Below are 13953 nucleotides of genomic sequence, written 5' to 3'. Positions count from 1 at the left end.
GTATTGTGTTGCTTAAATATCAAAATCTGGATGGCTAGGAGACTTATTTATCAAATGGAATGATCAATAAAATCGAGAAGGCGGGAGAGATGCGTACATCCTTTTTTTTTTTTTTTGTCCTATGGGTGTCTCGTAACAGTACTGGCTTTCACTTGGTTATAGTTGGGAGAAAGAGGGTGTTGATTGTTGACAACCTTCAGAAGGAAACAGTCAACCACCTCTTCTTGCACTGTCCTTTTGCCTTTTTAATAGATTCTTGTTACCTTTCGAATAAAATTAAATCAAGAACAAACTTAAAATTCTAATGACCAAGCTGGAAAGCAAAAATGGAAGTAACAATTTTCCTAATAGAACTAAAATCTGATGTGATGCAACTTTTGAAAGGATCTATGCCATCTGAGACTCACATGCCATCTTTCTTCGACCTGTAATCTAGATACTTAATCAATATGTCATCGACATTTGGGTTATGTGGAAGTTTAACAAGCTGCAGAAAAGGATTCTGACATTAATACATGCATCAAGCAGTAAGACAACTTATGAACCATAAGAAAATTATGATCTATCATTAAACTCTAAATGGAAGTGAAAAAAGATTACGACAAGATCACATCAGATATAAAAGTGCATTAAGCTTTCAAAGTCATTTCAATGAAATATAAAAGCAAAATGTTTTAAGATCCAAGAAAAATCTATGACAAAGATAAAAGATGAAGAGACCCAAAAGATAACTGATTCAAGGTAATAATTTATTCTGTTAAATCTAATACACCAAAAATCTTCCCTATTCCACTCTTGAGAAAGGTTTCATACTACCCCACAACCATTAGCAAAAAAATTATAAATAAATAAATACAAACTTAGCATCCTTGTCACTGTGGCACTGCATTAGTGTGCATCAAACAGCATAACCACAGAGTTACAGCAAGAAGAAAAGGCACAGTTTCACACACGAACAGAGATGAGGATCTCAAATAACTATTGTAGAGTACTCGGGAATGTAAAAATGACAGGGCCCTAGAAGTAGACTAGTGGAAGATTCTGACTGATGAAATTGGCTCCATGAAATGCATAAGGGATATCTTCTATCTCCAAAGAACTCTTAAGAGTGTGTTGTGATTATTGATGACTAGATTACTTCAATGTGCACCATCAATCCAATTGCAACAAATCATCATTTGCCATATCAGCATAAAAGTACATGTTTCTCCCCAGAAATTCCAAGGTCTTAAGTGACTAAGAATAATTTGGTAAGGGCACAATGAAGTAGAAAAAAAGAAAAAAAAAGAAAGATAATCGCACATTCCAAATTTCATAATCATAATTTTTTTCAACAACAAGACTTCTATAAAGAAAAAGATGGAAGAGGTGTTATTAAAAAAAAATAATAACAAAACAAAACCTCAAGCAGAGTCAATATTACGTAAGAATTAGATGCACTGGGGAATACATCATGATAATGATGTGTTTTGCACTCAAAGAAGATTTTGGAGAGGAATCATCAAATAAATATAAAATATTAATGTGTAGAAAGCAAACCTTAGTATCAAGCATTATGGCAACAATATTGTCCTTGGACTGAGCACTGTATTCTTTAACCAGATCAATAGTCTTCTGAAGGGAAGCATGGTCTCCATGGGACATGTTTAGTCATGCTACATTCATTCCCTCTTCTGCTAGTCTCCATATCATTTCACGTGTACTTGTGGAAGGCCCGATGGGCAGTCCTATCAGGGGTTTTGTGGGGCCCACCGTGATGTATGTAGTCTATCCACACTTGTGATGAAGCTTGGGCACGATTTTGTTTTCAGATTTACACTTTAAATGCGAAAGATTTACAAAAGAAAGAAAAAGAAAAAAAAAAAGAAAAAAAAAGAAAAAAGAAAAAAAGAAACAGAGAGATAACAAAGTGAAAATAATTAGAAAAATGCTGTCCATAAAAATTGAAACTGTGCTAAGCTTTTACCATGCAATATAAATTCAAAAGCTGAAAATGGGACTAAGATGCTGAAGACCGACCGCAGTCCAAAAAAGCCAACCAGATATTCTAAACCCCAAATGAATAACTAGAAGGAAAACCCTACAAATCAGAAAAAGTTTGGTAATCCAAGGATCCAAAACACTGCATATATATTTCACAATCCACATATGAAAGCTAAAGAGTGTCCATGGAACAGCAATCAACTGCCTCAGCATAACAGACAAAATATGGAAAACTAGGAACGAGACAAAATGATAGATTAAATGAATAAATAATAAGGCAGCTTCAGTAGCTATCTCACTCTCTAATCAGTGGACTCAAGAAGGCATACAAGAAGGATTTGCAGTCAAGAAATGTTTGAATACAAAGAAGTTTAATTTCTTTTCTCAATCCAATATCAAGACATAAAATATGCAAATTCCTGAACTAACCAACAAACCAAAGCACAGATGTGGCATACCTTTTGTAGATGGAGCACGACAAATGGTACAAATGTACAAGTGGTTAAGAGACGCATATCTCATGGCCGGTCCCGGGAGGTAATGTCAGGAAAACTGCTCATCAAGGCAATGGAATATGAGACATGCACCTTGACAGAGAAGCTCCACAAAGGCAGCACACTCAACATCCACAGACATTTTTCTGTGATGTTTACAGCAGAATATACAAACATATTAAGGTCTGCTCCATCATGTAAAGGACGTTTTTACCCCAAAAAACCTTCCCCGTCACGAAAAAAAAAAAAAAAAAAAAAAAAAAAAAAAAGGAAGAAGAAGAAGAAGAAGAAGAAGAAAAGAAAAAAAGAAGAAGAAAAAAAGAAGAAGAATGAAATGAAAATCTAATGTGAAAGATGCATTCTCGCCTAAAGCTTCTCTTTCTTAGAGTTGCCTTGCATGCTCGTCCAACTGAGAAGTTAGTCCTGCTTCTTTTCCAGCAGCCACTGCCCTCACACTTTCCACCTACAACTATTTGAGTTAAAAATGAAGGGATTACTCAAATTTCACTAGAGTAAATCCATACAGTATGTGATACTTTCAGTAACAGACAGTACCTCTTCTTTCAAACGGGTCTCAACCAACATCAATTGTTCTTTCTTTCTTTCTTTCTTTTCTTATAAAAGAAATTTAAGAAAGGGGACTGATTTTATTAAAGCAAAAAAAAAAGGAACAAAAAGTTGCTACCATGATTATTCCTTGCATGTCCGATGCTTCAATTCAAAATTTCCATTTTAATTTTTGCAGCATTGAGAGAATTATTCAGGGCCAAACTAGGAATCTGCCCATGCTCTGATTTCTCATTGGGTGAATTGATGAAAGAGATTGGGTTGCCACACATTTAGCCAACTCCATATTGTTGTTGTTGTTGTTGTTGTTAACAAAGTTTTGAAAAAAGAAAGTCTAGCATATAAAGAGAAAACAAAATCTACGTGATAATTAATATTTTAATTCATAGTAAAGTACAGAAACATCAATAGATTTCACTACACAATGTGCTATATATCACTACGACAATGCAGATCATGCAGTTGAATCAGCAGGAACTAACAATGCTCTTTCTTACCCAGCAGATCATTCCTAATAGGCAAATGATCCTTGAATAAAAACTGACAGAAACCATTAGTTATAGAAGTAATTCCTAATAGGCAAATGATCCTTGGAGCCTATAGAGATTTAAACTGCATCCGTTGCATTATAGGAAACCATTAGGTACCATCTTTATGTAACCTAGAATGTTAAATACAAATCCCAAATTGTTTACAACATTGTAATGCCAAAACAAAGGTTTGACTTGATATTTATGGGAGTTTTATGCCAATTTAAACATAAGGCACAATACCAAATTGAAGAATAAATCAAGTATTGTACTGCTAAACATATCAATACATTTTATTTTCAAAGAACCATCAATGCAAGAAAACTATACTTGAACACAATGCCCAAACCTTTCAAAGTCTTATGCAACTTTCATCATTTTATTAAATCAAAGTCAAGTATGCCTCAATATAAAACATCTGTAGCTTCAAAGTTGCCAATGGAAGTACACTTGCCTAATATGGCTGCAGATGAGTGTATCAAATTTACCAACTCAAGATCACATCCAGATATAAGATACTACAATCCACACAAAACATTTCTGGTTAAGCCATTTTATCAAATAGTTAGCATGCGCAAAATACAGGAGGTATTACATAATGGCTCTATGAAATCCAACTATTAGGATCTAAAATCATGTTCAGTATAGATTGCAAGTCACAAAAGGTAAAACAAAAACCACCTAAAAATCTTAGTAGTCTTCACAACACAAACTCCCAAAACTTCCAGCAATGCTAGGCTGCTGGATATAATAAACCAAATCACTAGGATTTTAAACCCATTACTGACAGTAACTGAAATACATGTCTGATCACCTCCATCATCGTCTGCTTCACGGACAACCGATTGAAGACCCACCGAATACGGCAACCATTAGTGTCAGCTGCCACTGTCATCACCGTTGAGCTTGCGGCAGCCATTAATGGCAGCAACAAGCTCTTAGAGCTCCCAACCGAAATAAAGAGGGGTTTTCAAATCATAGATGGGAGGAAGAAGAAGGCTTAACAGATGAGTGGTGGCTACCATTAGAGGTGTGCAACCGCTAAATCCTGCTTTTGATTTGAGTTAGCGGTGACGAATCGAACTCCGGTGGCTGTGATTTTGAAATCCAGATGCTGGCATATCTAGCTTTCTCCCTTCTTTGGATCCAACACATACAGAGAGAGAGAGAGAGAGAGAGAGAGAGAGAGAGAGAGAGAGAGGGAGGGAGCTCTCCCTTCTTTGGATCTAGCACATACAGAGAGAGAGAGAGAGAGAGAGGGAGGGAGCTCTCCCTTCTTTGGATCTAGCACATACAGAGAGAGAGAGAGAGAGAGAGAGAGAGAGAGAGAGAGCGGGAATGAAGGTGGTTGGTTTTCTCTTGGGTAAAATACCCCCACCAAGATTTGGAGCTAGAGATGGCGGTCATATCGGGAGTTTCGTGGGGCCCACCGTGATGTATGAAGTTGATCCACACTGTCCATTCATTTTGACACCCAGTTTTAAGGCATGATTCCAAAAAGAAGGCAGATCGAACGCCCAAGTCGACCACATCATAGATCAATGGTAGACACTTAATCTCCACTGTTTCCTATGGTGTGGTCCCCTTGAGCCTTCGATCCGCATCCCTTTCTAGGATCATACCTAAAATAGGCTTTAAAAATTGATTGGCAGAATAGATGAAATGCACATAATTACGGTGGGCATCATAGAGCTCTTAAAGGACCATTAGGCTCCAACCACGCTGGAGACGAAAGCAGCCTTTAGCTACAGATTATAGATAATCTATCTATGGTTTATAACCGCAGCAAAATACACGGACTCAATAGCCTTTCCTCGTCTAATTTTTTTACAAGTCTGGTGCGATTTAAAACCATTTCAAATTTGAAACGGGCTTCAGTCATTCCAGAACCAAACATGTAGGCATTCCAAATTTGCGATTTTGGTGGTGTTAACTTCTTGCCCTCTTAAGCTTGACTGAATGTCCGTCTTTGAATGTTGATGAAATTTTTGCTAAAATAATTATTTGCATTTAATTAATCCCTTTAAATCAGTTTTTATATATATATATATTGGATGCTGCTCACTTGCTAAGACATTTTTTTAATATGAGACGTCTCTAAATCCAACCTCACCTCAGTTGGAACATGCAAACCAGATGCATCCTCCCTACAATTTGCATATTCATCCAACAGATGCATCCTCTCTATTATTTGCAGATTCATCCAACAAATGCATCCTTCTTGTCTCATCCAGATTCATTTTTGAAAGATGCTAAGAATGAAATCTGACACATTAATTTATTATAAATATTTTATTTTCTATAAGATTTTTCTAATAATATGCAGATAAAACCCTCAAATTTTGAAAATCTTCCAAGAAATTATAGGCCGAGAAATTGCGAGAATATAATATGTCACTGTGCTTAGCAACATTGAGAAAAAATATACCGCATTGTACATGGTTTTCCCAAAATACACGATATGATGCTGGATTCTTGAACCCACTTGGTCACTTAAATAATTGAATGAATACATATGATCCTTTGGGCAAGAGGAGCACATGCACACTTGCTGATCTTTGGCTCACTGTAGCTATATTAAGCATTGTATATTTTATTAGGGTTTGTAAAAATTTTTTTAAAAAAAAAAGGAATAAAAGAAACCAAAAGACAAAGTATCTTCTTTTCACCTCTTTTTATTTATTTTTTTTCAATTGCAAAAGTTACGGTCTCACGTTAGATGAGAAGAAGATACAGGGATGTGTTTATAAACATTTATCTCCTTTTAACTTCTTGAAAAAGTGGGTATGTACACGTGATACTCGCTATCGGACAAACAAGTACAAATCTTGTCCTCTTGGGCTTGACTGAATGTCGGTCTTTGAATGTTGATGGGCTTTTTGGCCATATATATATATATATATATATATATATATATATATATAAAACTATTGGATATGAATGGATGCTGCTCACTTCCTAAGACAGTTTTCTAATATGAGACGTTTCTGAATCCAACCACACCTTTGTTGGAACATGCAAGTCAGATGCATCCTCCCTGCTATTTTGCAGATTCATCCAACAAATGCATCTTCTCTGTTATTTGCAGATTCTTCTAACAGATGCATCCTCCTAGTCTCATCCAGACTCATCCAAATTCATTTTCCCTAAATACTAAGAATGAAATCTTATGGATATTAATTTATAATAAATATTTTTATTTTTTGTTAGATTTTTCTTATAATATGCCGATAAAACCCTCAAATTTTGAAAATCATCCAAGAAATTATCGACCGAGAAATTGCGAGAATATGATATGTCACTGTGCTTAGCAACATTGAGAAAAATATACCACATTGTTCATGGTTTTCCCAAAATACACAGGTATGCTACTGGATTCTTGAACCCACTCAGTCACTTTATTAATTGAATGAAAACATATGATCGTTTGGGCAAGAGGAGCACATGCACACTTGTTGAACTTAGACTCACTGTAGCTATATTAAGCATTGTATATTTTATTAGGGTTTATTAAAAAAATAAAAAGGAATAAAAGAAACCAAAAGACAAACTATCTTCTTTTCACCTTTTTTTTTTTCAATTGCAAAAGTTATAGTCTCATGTTAGATAAGGAGAAGATACGGGGATGTGTTTATAAGCATTTCTCTTCTTTAACTTCTTGAAAAAGTGGGTATGTGCATGTGATACTTGCTATCGCACAAACGAGTACAAATCTTGCCCTCTTAAGCTTGACCGAATGTTTGTCTTTGAATGTTCATTGGCTTTTTTGCCAAAAAATTTATTTAGATTTAATTAATCCCTTTAAGTCAGTTTCTTTTATAACTATTGGATATGATTGGATGCTGCTCACTTTCTAAGATAGTTTTCTAATATGAGACGTCTCTGAATCCAACCTCACCATTGTTGGAAAGGGCAAACTAGATGCATCCTCCCTGCTATTTGCATATTCATCCAATAGATGCATCCTCTCTCTTATTTACAGATTCATCCAACAGATGCATCCTCCCTATCTCATCTAGATTCACCCAAACTCATCCTCATTCATTTTCGCTAGATGCTAAGAATGAAATCTGAGGCATATTAATTTATAATAAATATTTTATTTTCTATAAGATTTTTCTAATAATATGCTGATAAAACCCTCAAAATTTGAAAATCTTCCAATAAATTATAGGCCAAGAAATTGCGAGAACATGATATGTCACTGTTGTGGGACTTAATCTATATGCGGAATAGGCCCACGGATCTATCTATGCATGGGACATGGCGGTCAGGGGTCGGATAGCTTACCAACCTGAGACGCCGCCATGGAAGTCGGATAAGAATACCAAAAAACCTGTAGAGCTTAGGATCTTCCTCTCCTTCACACCCTTTCTGCAATTCACAAGATGAGACTCGAATTTCTGTTGTGGTGTAAGATTGGGGACCCAGCTCTCTTTTATAGAATCTGTGGAGAGAGAGTTTGAAACCCATCACAACTCTCTGTCCCATGCTCCACATTGTAGCATCCTAGTGCAACTCAAATTGCTGTCTGCGTAAGACAGCTATAGCATTCCAGCCTTAGTACGCAAAGCTGCGCAGTCTATCACACGAAGTGGGGCCCACTAGTCTACTCAATAATCCAGTCCAACTATATGACAATCCAGACCGTTGATCAGTGAGGCCCACTAAATAGAGTTCTTACATTCTCCCACTTGGGCTTCATTGAACAACGTTAATGATAGTCATATAGAATTATTTTGAAAAACAAGTTTTGATCTTTTAAGAAAATATCCAAATGGTTAACCAATGAAAACAATGGGACGGTATGAGTAATGCTATTCAATCTGGTCCATCAAGACAATCAGTTTCAAAATGCAGTAGTCATCACAACATTTAGGCGAAGTGAGTCTAAGTGCGATCACAAATACTTTCAATTTTAACGACATAGATCACGAACTAGGAAATGTGGTATAAGGATTACACACTTTAGTGTGATGTTATGTGCCTATCATTAAGAGGTCCTGAAGCTTTTACATGTCTCCAACGAGATACGACTGTAGTTCTACTTACTCAAAATTTGTGCATATATATAGAGAAGCAGAAATAAATCTTTATATCAAAATCATCCAAACAAACTATATAAAACAAGATCTCTAAGTGTCTGTGAAAATCAAAGTACGCTCAACTCCCACTAACTGAAAACATCTGTGGGATCAATGACTCCCATGGATGTTACATGCTCCTGAAATGGCGTGATAGGGAGCCCTTTAGTGAGCGGATCTGCAATCATCTGCTTGGTGCCGATGAATTTCACGGACACTTGATGATTCTGAACCCTTTCCTTTACAACAAGATACTTGATGTCGATATGCCTCGACCTTGACGAATGCTTGTTGTTACTAGAAAAAGAAATAGTAACCGAATTATTGCAAAATATTCTCAATGGTTTTGGGATATGATTCAGTACCCGCAAACCTGAGAAGAAATTCTGTAACCATAGTGCCTGATTAGATGCCTCATGGCAGGCAATAAATTCAGCTTCCATAGTGGATGAGGTTATGGTAGATTGTTTCACGTTTTTCCACGACATAGTTCCTCCCACCATCATGAAAATGTATCTTAAAGTAGACTTCTTAGTATTAACGCAGCTTGCGAAGTTTGCATCTGAATATCCGATCAACTCCAACTGATCAGACCTTTTGTATGTGAGTCCGAAGTCTTTCGTTCTCTGAAGATACCATAATACTTTCTTTGCAGCTATCCAATGTTGCATTCCTGGATTAGATAGATATCTTCCCAACATTCCAGTGACAAAGGCAATGTCCGGTCGCGTACAGACTTGAGCATACATGATGCTCCCTACTACTGATGCGTATGGAAATTCTTTCATTCGATTCTTTTCTAAATCATTCTTTGGACACTGAAATAAACTAAATTTGTCGCCCTTCACAATGGGCGACTTTAATGAAGCACAATTTTGCATGTCATACCTTTCGAGTACCCTAGTAATATACGCCCTCTGTGACAAGCTGAGCAGTCCAAGTGTTCTGTCACGGCGAATCTCATTGCCGATGACATAAGAAGCTTCACCGAGGTCTTTCATTTCAAACCTTTGAGATAAGAATTTCTTGGTGTTGCTCAACATCCTGGTATCACTACTAGTTAACAGAATGTTATCAACATACAAAATCACCATAATGAACTTACTCCCACTGGTTTTAATGTAAATGCATTCATCTGCAGTGTTTTCTACAAAGCCATATGAAGAAATTACTTCATGAAACTTAAGGTACCACTGTTGCGATGCCTGTTTCAACCCATAGATGGACTTCTTAAGTTTGCAAACCAAATTTTCTAAGCCAGTAGCTACAAAACCTTCTAGCTGTAACATGTACACATTCTCATTCAGATCCCCATTGAGAAATGCAGTCTTTACATCCATCTGATGTAACTCTAAATCCATATGAGCTACAAGAGCCATTATGATTCTAAATGAGTCTTTCTTGGATATTATTGAGAAAATCTCCTTAAAGTCAATACCCTCACATTGGTTAAAACCCTTAGCAACAAGTCTGGCTTTATATCGTTCAACATTACCTTTGGAGTCCCGTTTGGTTTTAAATATCCATTTACAACCAATCGGCCTTATTCTAGTGGGTAACTCTACAAGATCTCATACTTTATTGTCCTGCATGGATTTCAACTCATCTTTCATGACATTAAACCAACGAGAAGGATCAACACTTTGTTTGACTTGTGTAAAGGATTCAAGATCCTTTTCCACTCCTATGTCAAAGTCATGTTCTTGTAAGTATACGATGTAATCGTCTCGATTTACAGGCCTTCTCTCTCTTTCAGATCTTCTTAATGGTTCAACTTGTTGGGTCTGATCTTGATTTTCCTCATCAGTGGTTTGTATATGAGGTTTTACGTGGTGCTCTACAGTGACTGCAGAATCGACTGCATCATTAATGTCCACGTGATCTGGATTGACTATGATAGGAGTCACAGTCCTTTATTCCTCAAATACAAAATTTCTTATGTTCGTGCTCCCACTGTTTTCAGTGTCCTCAATGAATCTGGCATTCCCAGTCTCAACAATCCTAATGGAGTGGGAAGGACGGTAGAATCGATAGCCTTTTGATCTTTCTAGGTATCTAATGAAGAAACAACTTATGGTTCTAGGATCAAGCTTTTTATTATGCAGGTTATAAATTTTGGCCTCAGCAGAACAACCCCAAACATGTAGATATCGGAGATTTGGTTTTCTCCCATTTCACAACTTAAAAGGAGTTTTGCTTACTGCTTTGCTGGGAACCCTGTTTAATATATGAACTGCAGTTTTGATCGCATCACCCCATAGAGATTCTGGCAATGTTGAATTGCTGATCATACTTAGCACCATATCCATAAGGGTGCGATTACGTCTCTCAGCAACTCCATTCTGCTCTGAAGTACCAGGCATAGTGTACTAAGCAACAATGCCACAATCCTGAAGGTATTTAGCGAATGACCATGGATTGCATCCTGATTCGTCATATCTGCCATAGTATTCACCACCATGGTTAGATCTGACAACTTTAATTCTCTTATCGAGTTGATTTTCAACCTCGGCCTTATAGATTTTAAAAGCATCTAGGGCATTTGATTTCTCACTGATAATGTATAGGTACCCAAAGCGAGAGTAGTCATCTATAAAGGTAATGAAATATTTGTGGCCACTCTATGAGGCTGTAAGGAATGGTCCACAGATATCTGTATGTATAACTTCTAATAGATCTACACTCCTAGTTACACCTTTCTTTCTCGTTCTAGTTTGTTTCCCTTTTATGCAATCAATACATACTTTATAGTTAAAGAAGTCTAGAGAATGTAAAATTCCTTCTCGCACAAGCCTGTTTAATCTCTCACGAGATATATAGCATAGCCGCCTGTGCCACAACATGGAGGAATTCTCATAGTCTAGTCTTCGCTTGGATCTCACTACATTTCTATGCAAGGTATTAATATTATAGACGTGAGAGGCAATCAAGTCTAACTAATATAAGTTGTTTACTAAAGAGCTGGTTCTAACTTTAATCGAATTAAAGTAAATACCAAAACTTTTATTTCCAAAGTGGAACAAATATCCCAACTTGTCCAAGCAGGAAATTGAAACTAAATTACGCCTTATAGACGGCACACAGAATGTATTTACTAAATTTAAAAAATGACCAGACTTTAACTTAAGCCTATAGACTCCTATTGCCTCCACGTCAACTTTGACACCATTGCCTACGTATACTGAGTGCTCCGCATCAGTTAGTGGCCTGCCCTGTAGTAATTCCTGCATAGAAGTGCATATGTGAATAGTAGTTCCTGAAGCTATCCACCAGGAATCTGTTGACACATTGGTCAAATTAGATTCAAAACAGACAAGAACAAAATGATTACCTTTCTTTATGAGCCAATCCTTAAAACCTTCGCAGTCTTTCTTTAGATGACTCATCTTTTTGCAAAAGAAGCACAATTTTCCTTTAACCCGCTTGCGTCTAGATCCATTTCCAGATTGATTCTCAAGGTTTCCAGATGGAGGACTAGAGAATCTATTATTAGAACCTTTTTTCCTCTTCCTTTTACCTTTATTCCCTTGCCCATGCCTTTGTCCTGAAGTCACCATATTAACATCTTAAGCTTTTATCATCTGTCTGATCCTGTCTTCTTCTTGGGCGCACTGAGTGATGAGTTCATCTAATGTTCATATGTCCTTCAGAGTGTTATAGTTTACCAGGAATGTGCCGAATTGGGGAGGTAAGTTGTTCATGATCAAATGAACCAATTGATCATCAGTGAGTACAAGCCCTAGAGCAAGGATCTTAGAAACAACTTCGATCTGCTCTACAATGTATTCACGGATGTTGCCTTTTCCATCGTAGGATGAGCGAGTTAATTTATTCAAAAGAACGCCCACTTCAAAATTATCAGATTTTTTAAATCGTTTTCCCATTTCAGTTAGGAAAACTTTGGCCTTATCTGTTTCAGGCATGGCACCCTTCATCGATTTAGAAATTGAATACTTAATGACTTTCAGGCATGTATCATTTGATCTAAACCATGCAACCCATCTATTATATTAAGCTTCAGTGGCATTATCAGATGGCTTTGGCGGTTCTGGTGTTATCAGGGCAAGATCTAATTGAAGACAGCCTAGTACAACTTCAATGGCGTTCTTCCATTGAGCGTAATTAGATCCATTAAGGGCAGGGACTCGATTCTGGTTAGTTGGAATTGAGACTAAAATAAAAGAGATACATTTATACTCACATTAGGTCATAATTTCACAAAGCAATTTAGTGAATGTAAACAATTATCAGGCAAAGTTAATCAATTCAGTTGCTAAGGGAGGCATCAACTGAATCATCCAGGATAACGATGGGCCCAACCATCTCATCCTGGTGAGAATCTGTTACATCATTATCATTCCTCCTGTGGACGGTAATAACAACATATTAGTGATCATCCTGAATATGAAGCTAAGTGATGTAAGTCATGTAAATCTGAGACACTCAACACCTGTGAGTGAGATAAGTCTTTCAACTTTACATTACCAGCACCATTTACTTCACCCATTCACTCGACTGCCAAATGGTAATCGTCTGTGTTTTCGTTACCGTACGCATGAAAATGTGAAAGCAACTGTATGTAATCCGCTTATCCCAATGTTACAAGTCTGTACTTGTAATATTTTCATCGATTGAGGTCACTATGGTGGCTAACACAACCGAATCCAAAACTACAAATATAGACTTAGGATTGCGATTATAATCCTGCCTGTCTATGAATTATATCTTAATTAGTCTAATACGGCCCATAGGATGGTCGGTATAGATCATTGGAAAATATAGGAACCTTAAAGTGAAACATGCGGATAATTTTCATATCATTTATTCCAATGGTCCATATCAACTTCTAAGGATGGGTGATGGGCTAACAATAGGGCCGAATCAGCACTCTATTTTGTTGGGTTATTGAAATTAGGTAAAGCAAATCTAGTTCATTACATTTTCATGATAGATAAGAAAACATCAACATTTAACAATTGGATGTGTAGATTCATATATGGGTGTCTACATGATGGATGGATCAGCCCATATACTGAATGTTAATCAAATATAGGTTTATCATCTACATTATCTATCTAGAGAATGTGTCATATTGATTGCTCATAGTGAATTGTTCACACTAGATGTTGGCTAACAAATGACCCAACCAGAATGGTCTAAAATTGGACTCTATCCAAAACAATCATTCTATATGAATGAGGCATTCCATGTAGAAAACGTTATATGTGGGTAATGAGCCGCTGCCTAAACACGGCCCATGATAGACTACGGTACTAATCAAATGGGCCATATCTG

This window comes from Magnolia sinica, chromosome 6 (assembly GCF_029962835.1).
Source record: "Magnolia sinica isolate HGM2019 chromosome 6, MsV1, whole genome shotgun sequence".
Lineage (NCBI taxonomy): Eukaryota > Viridiplantae > Streptophyta > Magnoliopsida > Magnoliales > Magnoliaceae > Magnolia > Magnolia sinica.
Note: the sequence above shows the minus strand (reverse complement) of the source record.